Raw genomic sequence first — 9,464 nt, 5'->3', positions numbered from 1 at the left:
TATAGAAATGCAAACCATCTAGCATCTTGATTATCCTCAAAACCTTTGGAGACTGACTCCCTATTGGTGTGCGAGTGTGTGTGTGAATGGGTAAGTGTGAAGCACATTGTAAAGTGCTATTGGAGCTCTCCATTGACTTGAAAAGCGCTATAGAACTGCAGACCATCTAGCATCTTGATTATCCTCAAAACCTTTGGAGGCTGACTCCCTATTGGTGTGTGAGTGTGTGTCTGAATGGGTAAGTGTGAAGCATATTGTAAAGCGCTTTGGGAGCTCTCCAGTGACTCGAAAAGCGCGATAGAAACGCAGAGCATTTACCATTTCCTTGCAGGAATCCAGGTGCCGGCCCCGGCTCCCTCGGGCCTACGTGGAACCGGCCCCGAAGGTAAAGGACCCGCGGGCGTCCCGGGACCGTTTTGACCCGAGGCTTCTCGGCCAGAAAGTGGATTTCTCCCGTTCCGCTTTCCGACGGATGTCTCGCGGCTGTCGGCCATGCGACTCCGCTCCCTCAACGCCGCCATTAGTCCTATCGCTCTTCCATTTCCTCGTTCTTCCCGGATTCTCCGGCGTTCCCGCGCCCCCGCCGCTCGCTACGACGTGGCGCTCTAAATGCAATCCGGCCTCAAAAGGCCCAAACGCCTTCACCCCCGACACTTTTTAACAGTCACGTAGACGCACGGACACACATTTCGCCATCGAAATAGAACAAGACTGAAGAAACGCGCCTATGACGCCATGAAAGGTAGCCTGTGGTAAGCTTCTAAAGCAGGGGTGTCAAAGTCATTTGAACCCGGGGGCCACACCATAGAACAAACATTCTGTCGGGGGCCGGACTAGTCGATTCAAGAGAAAGAAAAAGAGAGAGATAAAGAAATAAGAGAAAGAGGGAGGGAAAAAGAGAGAGGGCGGGAGAAAAAAAGAAAAAGAAAGAGAGGAAGAGAGCGGGAGAAACAAAGGTTAAAAGTCGCGGGAGAGGGGGAAAAGAAAGGAGGAGGAAGAAAGAAATCCAAAGAGAAATAGAAAGACAGAAGGAGAGAAAAGAGAAAAGAAAGCGCAAAGGGTAGGAAGAGAGAAAGAGAAAAGAGAGAAAAGGGAAAAAGAAAGTTAGAGCAAAAGAAGTTAAAAGACACAGAGAAAAAAGACAAAGAGCAACAAAGGGAGAGAAAAAGAGACACAGAGAGTGAAAGAGACAGAGACAGAGTGGGAGAAAAGGGCTGGAAAGGAAAGAGAGAGAGAGAGGGAGAGAGAGAGCAAGAGAGAGAGAGGGAGAAACAAAAGATAAAAAGTCGTGAGAGAGGGGGAAAAGAAAAGGAGAGGAAGAAAGAAGCTCAAAGAGAAATAAAAAGACAAAAGGAGAGAAAAGAGAAAAGAAAGCGCAAAGGGTAGGAAGAGAGAATAAGAAAAGAGAGAAAAGGAACAAAGGAAGTGAGAGCAAAAAGAGGTTAAAAGACACAGAGAGAGAAAGAGACAAAGAGCAACAAAGGAAGAGAAAAAGAGAGACACAGAGAGTGAAAGAGACAGAGACAGGGTGGGAGAAAAGGGGTGGAAAGGAAAGAGAGAGAGAGAGGGAGATAGAGAGAAATAAATACAAGTACAGTGTCTTTGTCCGAGGCACCTGGCTTTGGCATTATCAAGTTGACGTATTTCAACCTGCAGCTTGTTTTTCTCTTGCGCTTCTCTGTGTGTTGTCTCGCGGGCCGGATTCAATCCCTTAGCGGGCCTGATCTGGCCCGCGGGCCGCCTGTTTGACACCTGTGTTCTAAAGCATTCTCCATTTCTTTGAAACCTCAAAAACTCAAAATAGAGCCGTCCATAACCCTTTGCAACAGAGTGAGTACACCCTCAAGTGAAAGTTCCTGATGTGTAGCGTACTTCCAGGCTGAGTCCCCACCTCTTCAATCTCAGCAGCAATGCTGACAGTACTCCTGCCCCTATCTTGAATGAATGAATGAATGAATAAAAACTTGATTCAAACATTAAAATAAAAACAGAACAAAAACAAGAACTCAACAACAAAATAATGTGACGTCATATGTTCGAAAAGGGGTAGTCAGAAGCATTTTTGGATGTTTTCTGGCACTATGTTTTTGTCGACCTTAAATAGCAGTTGTGAAGTTAAAAAATGTACTAAATCATCCAATTTGAATCATTTGGACCGCAGGAATAAAATATGATATCCTACCCGAAATAAAAAACGAGAAAATCGATATAAGATATTTTGAAAAAAGATACATTTTTCTTAATATGATAAAAATCTCCATTTTTTTTTGCACCCATCATTTTAATTTTAGTCGGATGCTACAGGAATCCAACCCATTTTGCGGCGGTGCACCAATTTTTCACCATAGGACCATCAGTGGCACAGATAACATGTAAAAAGGCAGCAGATTTTTTTTCATTGTCACACTATTCTCAAGAACCAGAACAGGATCGGGACCCAAACGTGTGACGTTCTCACACGGGCCTTTTATTTGACGGGAAATGGGGAGTCATGCGGCGGTCTGGCGTGGAAAGACAGGAAGCCAGAGGCTGACAAGTTCGATTCCGATTGCCCTAGTTGATATCGGACGGATGGGGTCGATACCGGACAGGACAGACAGACAGGATATCGAAATTAAACAGGACAAACTAGATGGGAACAAAAATTGGAGAGAATAATAAACAGGACAAAAATCGATGGAAACTAAACCGAGGGCAAAATAATCGGGAACAATACGGAAATACCAACAGGGACTGCACACACAGAGACACACATACTTTTCCTGGTGGTTCTCACATTTGGGATTTTGAATTGACGACGGCCCCTTAGGTTATCATTTCCCTCTTTCCGAATGAATCATTTTTGCATGTTTTCTGTCACTATGATTTTGTTGACCTTAAATAGCAGTTGTGAAAGGAAATATTTGACTAAATCATCCAATTTGAATCATTTGGACTGCAGGAATAAAATAGGAGTATCATGGGTTTTTTTATCAAAACGCTGGAGAATCTTGGCCACTGTCAACAACAGGGTGTTGGCAATCATCTTGTAGCCTTGGACAGCCTTATGTAAAGTTACAGTTTCTTTTTTTTAAGGTCCCCAGAGAGTTTCTGGCCATGGTGTGCCATCTTGGGAGTTTCTGTGACCGGTATGACAGAGTGTACTTCAAATTGAACATATGATCAGGAAATCTCTGCAGAAATGGGAGGGGGGTGTACTCACTTTTGTGACATATTCTGTATTTATGTATGACCATTATTTTTTGGTGGCTCGTAGTTTGCCCACCCTTGGGTGCTCAGCATCCCCTGTTCAGATTTATATATATATAAAATGATATAAACAAAGTAAGAGAATATACAATGTCCCTTTAGTGCACAGGTGTCAAACAGGCGGCCCGCGGGCCAGATCAGGCCCGCTAAGGGATTGTACCTGGCCCGCGAGAGAACACTCAGAGAAGCGCAAGAGGAAAACAAGCTGCAGGTTGAAATCTGTCCACTTGACGTTGCCAAAGCCAGGTGCCTCGCACAAAGACACTACTTGTATTTCTTTCTCTCTCTCTTTTTTTCCGCCCCTTTCCTCCCACTCTGTCTCTTTTACTCTTCCTTTGTTGCTCTTTGTCTCTTTCTCTCTCTGTGTCTTTTTAACTTCTTTTGCTCTAACTTCCTTTTTTCCTTTTCTCTCTTTCCTCTTTCTCTCTTCCTACCCTTCGCGCTTTTTTTTTTTCTTTTCTCTCCTTCTGTCTTTCTATTTCTCTTTGGATTTCTTTCTTCCTCTCCCTTTCTTTTCTCCTCCCACGACTTCTCTTTTTTATCTCTTTTGTTTCTCACTCTCTCTCTTTCTCTTCCTTTGTTGCTCTTTGTATCTTTCTCTCTCTGTGTCTTTTTTAACTTCTTTTGCTCTAACTTCACATTTTCCTTTTTTTCTCTTTTCTCTTTCTCTCTTCCTACCCTTTGCGCTTTCTTTTCTCTCTTCTCTCCTCTGTCTCTCTATTTCTCCTTGGATTTTTTTCTTCCTCTCCCTTTCTTTTCTCCTCCCACGACTTCTCTTTTTATCTCTTTTGTTTCTCACTCTCTCTCTTTCTCTTCCTTTGTTGCTCTTTGTATCTTTCTCTCCCTGGGTGTTTTAACCTCTTTTGCTCTAAGTTTCTTTTTTCTTTTTCTCTCTTTTCTCTCTCTCGCTTCCTACCCTTTGCGCTTTCTTTTCTCTTTTCTCTCCTTCTGTCTTTCTATTTCTCTTTGGATTTCTTTCTTCCTCTCCCTTTCTTTTCCCCCTCTCTCGCGACTTTTTATCTTTTGTTTCTCCCGCTCTCTTCCTCTCTTTCTTTTTCTTTTTTTCTCCCGCCCTCTCTCCTTTTCCCTCCCTCTTTCTCTTATTTCTTTATCTCTCTCTTTCTTTCTCTTGAATCTACAAGTCTTTCTTTTCTCTCTTCTCTCCTTCTGTCTTCCTATTTCTCTTTGGATTTCTTTCTCCCTCTCTCTCTCTCTCTTCTCTTTTTATCTCTTTTGTTTCTCACGCTCTCCCCCTCTCTCTCTTTTTCTGAGACGGACCGAAAAAGCCAAGGTAGGGAGCGACACCCGCAAAGAAAGAGAATAGAGTAAAAGAGGGGAGGTTCTATCCCGAGCGCAAGCATGTGTGTAAGTTCCCAGCCCTGTCAGGTTCCCGTCAGCCGCTGATTTATGGCACCCGGACCGAGAGCCCTAAAACGGGAACAGAAGACCGGGAGCAGTCCTCCTGACAACTCGCTATTCTTACAAGTGACAGCTAATGAGGCCGGACTGGCTTTCCCAGCAACTAACGGAGGCCTCCGTCTTCCTCCGTTCCGTCTTCCGGGTCGGCGGTGCGCAGCATGCGGCGCGCGGACCCGGGACCGTGCTTCCGGGGGGTCCGGGGAGAAAATCTCAGCCCTCGTTGCCATAGTCCGGGGGTCTCAAACTCATTTGAACTCGGGGGCCACACCATAGAACAAACATTCTCTCGGGGGCCGGACGAGTAGATTCAAGAGAAAGAAATAAGAGAAAGAGGGAGGGAAAAGGAGAGAGGGCGGGACAAAGAAAGAAAGAGAGAGGGAGGGAGAGAGCGTGAGAAACAAAAGATAAAAAGTCGTGAAAGAGGGGGAAAAGAAAGGGAGAGGAAGAAATAAATCCAAAGAGAAATTGAAAGACAGAAGGAGAGAAAAGAGAAAAGAAAGCGCGAAGGGTAGGAAGAGAGAAAAAGAAAAGGAAAAAAGGACAAAAGGAAGTTAGAGCAAAATAAGTTAAAAAGACACACACAGAGAAAGAAAGAGCAAGAAAGGAAGAGAAAAAGAGAGACACAGAGAGTGAAAGAGACAGAGTGGGAGAAAAGGGGTGGAAAAGAAAGAGAGATGTCACTCTCATAAAGACTCCTATCTACGGAGACTGAAAGTGAACAAAAAAACACTCCATTGTATTCAGCCTTTCTCAAAGAAAAACAAGAAGAAAGGGAACATGAAAAAATAGGAAGAAATAGAAAAAAGGCAAAAAGAAAAGTAGGGGGAAAGAAAGCAAAGAATGAAAATGGGGAGAAAAGAAAGAAAACATGAAAGAAAGAAAAGAAAGGATTTAAAGACAAAAAGAAAAATGCAATTTTCTCTCATTTTTCTTTTCTTTTTTTTAATCTTTCTTTTCCTTTTTTTCTTGACTTTTACTTATTGTCTTTTTTTTCTTTTTTTTCTTTTCTTATTTGTCTTCTTTTTAAAAGTAATAGGTAGCATCTTGAGTCTCTCTCTTTTGTCTTCTTTCGCTGAGCTTTTAGCACTCGTTTTGAGTGACACGACACAATACAGCGACATCTAGTGAGAAAAGCAATAGACACGGTCCCTTTAACTTTCATATTAAGACAGGGGGCCTATTCTATTTTTATTCTATTCTGTTCAAGTTATTCTATTCTGTTTTTATTCTATTCTATTCTGTTCTATTCTATTCTATTTTTATTCTATTCTATTTTGCTCTATTCTATTCTATTTTATTTTATTCTGTTTTTGTTCTATTCTATTCCATTCTATTCTATTCTCTTCTGTTTTTATTCTATTCTATTTTGTTTTTATTCTATTCTATTCTGTTCTATTCTATTCTATTTTATTCTATTCTGTTTTTGTTCTATTCTATTCCACTCTATTCTATTCTGTTTTTATTCTATTCTATTCTATTTTGTTTTTATTCTATTCTATTCTGTTCTATTCTATTCTATTTTATTCTATTCTGTTTTTGTTCTATTCTATTCCATTCTATTCTATTCTGTTTTTATTCTATTCTATTTTGTTCTATTCTATTCTATTTTTATTCTATTCTATTATATTCTGTTCTATTCTACTCTATTCTATTCTGTTCTAATCTATTCTATTCTATTCTTTTTTTATTCTATTTTTATTCTATTCTGTCCCTTTAAAGAGCGGGGGGATTTTATCAGCGCTGCTTTTGTGGAAAAACTCCCAAATCGATACAGTCGGAGAGCCCTGACGTACACCGACAGAGAAGGCCTTGCTGGCCCCGACGGCCCACCACAGTTCTAATGACTTGCAGTCTCTGGCACGGCCCCCCTCGGCCCCCCCTCGGCCCCTGGTTTCATGTCAGTGGTGATTAATGGCACTCGGGCCCCGGTGCTGCTTACGCTGCCAGTTCCAGCCATGTTCCCTTGATACTTAATGAACTCTGACAAACTTCTTTTCCATAGCTCTGTTCTTCCCTTTCTCCTCCTACCCCTCCCCAAGACCCCTCCTCCCCCCAACCCAATTCCTCACAACTGTTTAAAATGCCATGCACGGAACTGCCGTGGGCACACCTTAAGGTTAACTCTGCTCCTCTGTGAATTTCTCCAAAAAAGCCTGCCGAGTGAACCCTGCCAGACCCTTGGAATTGCAGGTGAGTAAGGTTTCCAACCCCAACATCTTCCTGGAGAGGATCATGTCCCAAGCTCTGGAGCAACATGAAGGTACAGTCAGTAGTGTTGGGCAAAACATCAAGAACCTCTGTTTTGCTCAAACTCTTGCCGAATTGGCAGTAGACCAACAGGAACTCAGTTGCCAGGACAAAGCAGCAAGCCAGCATGGGATGGAATTCGGCACAAAAGTCATGAGCAACAATCCTCAAGGTATCACCACCAACATCACCATCAAACACAGAGAGCGAGAACCTGTCAACAAACTGAAATATCTTGGAGCTGTCGTATCAGGAGAAGGGTCAGAACCAGAAATCATGGCCCGGACAGCTCAAACCATAGCTGCGTTTGCCAGACTTCAACCCATCTAGAGGAACAAGAACATAGTAGTGAAATGAAAGGTTACGTCCATCTTGGACTCTCACAGCAAAACTGGAAAAGAAAATCCAGGCCATGAAGATGCCAGGAACCTTCTGGGCACAGTTACTTAGCCCATGTGACAAACCGAACCATAAGAGGGCACATTGGACCCTACCAAGAACTTGAGTGGCATGGTTCATCAGGACTGACCAAGATCATTCTCCAGGGCACAGTCCAAGGGGGCAGAAGAAGAACTGGGCCCACAACATGAAGGAATGGACTGGTGCCAACTTTGCCACCAACCAAGAACAGGCTAGGAACCGTCAAGAAAGCGGTCCAGAGTTGTGTCCTGAATAGTGCCCGACCACCCATGAGCTTAAGGGATCCGTGAGGTGAAGATATGAAATCCCAGACAAAGACATTTGATATTTAAAGGTGGGGTGCGTCCTGTGAGGTGTCCTTGTAAAGTGGAAAGTGAAATATCTTCTCTTTCAAGTAAGTGTAAGCGATGCCCGACAGAGTTTAAACAGCCCTTAGGATTGATTTTCTATATCTGCTTTTATCTTACTTTTATGGGGCCTGTTCGGGGCGGATCAAACCACCAAAAAAATGCGTTGATTCTGTTCTATTCTATTTTATTTGTATTCTATTCTATTCTATTCTATTCTATTCTATTTGTATTGAAATGAAATGAAATGATCTGCATTTCTATAGCGCTTTTCAAGTCAATGACTTCCCAAAGCGCTTTACAATGTGCTTCACATTTCCCAATAGCGGCCTTGCAGCCATGTAAGGCGCTAACCTGCTTATTGGGGGTGTTAGGGGTTCAGTGTCTTACCCAAGGACACTTCCACATGTAACACGGACGAGCCGGGATTCGAACTGGGATCCCTTGATCCCAAGACGAGCGCTCTACCTCCTGAGCTACTGCCGCCAATTTTCTATTTTGTTCTATTCTATTCTGTTTTTATTCTATTCTATTTTGTTCTATTGTATTCTGTTGTATTCTGTTCTATTCTATTCTTTTTTGTTGTATTCTATTCTGTTCTATTCTATTCTATTTTTATTTTATTTTCATTTTATTTTTTTTCTATTCTATTTTACTCTATTCTGCTTTTATTCTATTCTGTTTTTATTCCATTCTATGTTGTTCTATTCTATTCTATCCTGTTCTATTGTATTCTATTCTGTTTTTATTCTATTCTATTTTGTTCAACTCTATTCTATTCTATTTTTAATCTAGTCTTTTCTATTCTGTTCTATTCTATTATATTTCTATTCTATTCTATTCTGTTCTATTATATTCTATTCTTTTTTTATTCTATTATATTTTGTTCTATTCTGTTCTATTCTATTCTGTTTTTATTCCATTCTATTTTGTTCTATTCTATTCTTTTTTTATTCTACTCTATTCTATTCTGTTCTATTCTATTCTAATTTTAAATCTATCCTATTCTATTCTGTTTTATTCTATTCTGCTTTTGTTTTATTCTATTCTATTCTATTCTATTCTACAGTACATTGTATTCTCAATTGTGGCAACCCAATTCATGTTGACCGGTCTTTGTCGCCATCTGTTGGTTTTTATAGGTTAAAGCATTTGCTGCGATTCATACAGAACAATTATGCAGTTCCGGTTAAATCGATTGACAGCATGAGCGTAACCAATCCGTTTTTGTGAGGTGCTCAAGCACAATGGTTCAGTCCATTTTATTCCTACCACCGTCCTTGCTCCTCTTTGGCTCATTTCGTGTCACTTGCGGCATTGCGGCGAAGTCTGTGGATGTTCCGGTGGATTGCTGTGAGAGGATGTTATAATGGAAGCCCGAGAGTGCCACAATTCAATAAAAAAAGGAACATTACGTTCATAAAATCGGCCCTAAAATGAACATACAACGTATATAAGAGGCCTTTTAAAATAAAAAGCCGTTAGCAAAACATTTATATTAAAATGTGATCATCATTTTGTTGTATCACTTTTAGTCAAATGACAAAAAACAAAAAACAATTTTACAGTAAAGACTTTACATTATTTATATCGAAACTTGATTTAGTTTTGAATAAGAAAACTTTTATGTTTTATTGTGATATAATAGGAAACTCTTACATAGAAGATTTTGATTTTGTTTAATTTACACACTGCTTCCTTTACGTTCAATATATTTCTGGCACAGTTAGATTAACACATCTGAAGCAAAAACAGATTTATTTTATCTTGTTTTATTTTGAA

The sequence above is a fragment of the Urocampus carinirostris genome, chromosome 5 (assembly GCF_059441175.1).
Source record: "Urocampus carinirostris isolate Australia breed hairy pipefish chromosome 5, RoL_Ucar_1.0, whole genome shotgun sequence".
NCBI classification, from domain to species: Eukaryota; Metazoa; Chordata; class Actinopteri; order Syngnathiformes; family Syngnathidae; genus Urocampus; species Urocampus carinirostris.
Note: the sequence above shows the minus strand (reverse complement) of the source record.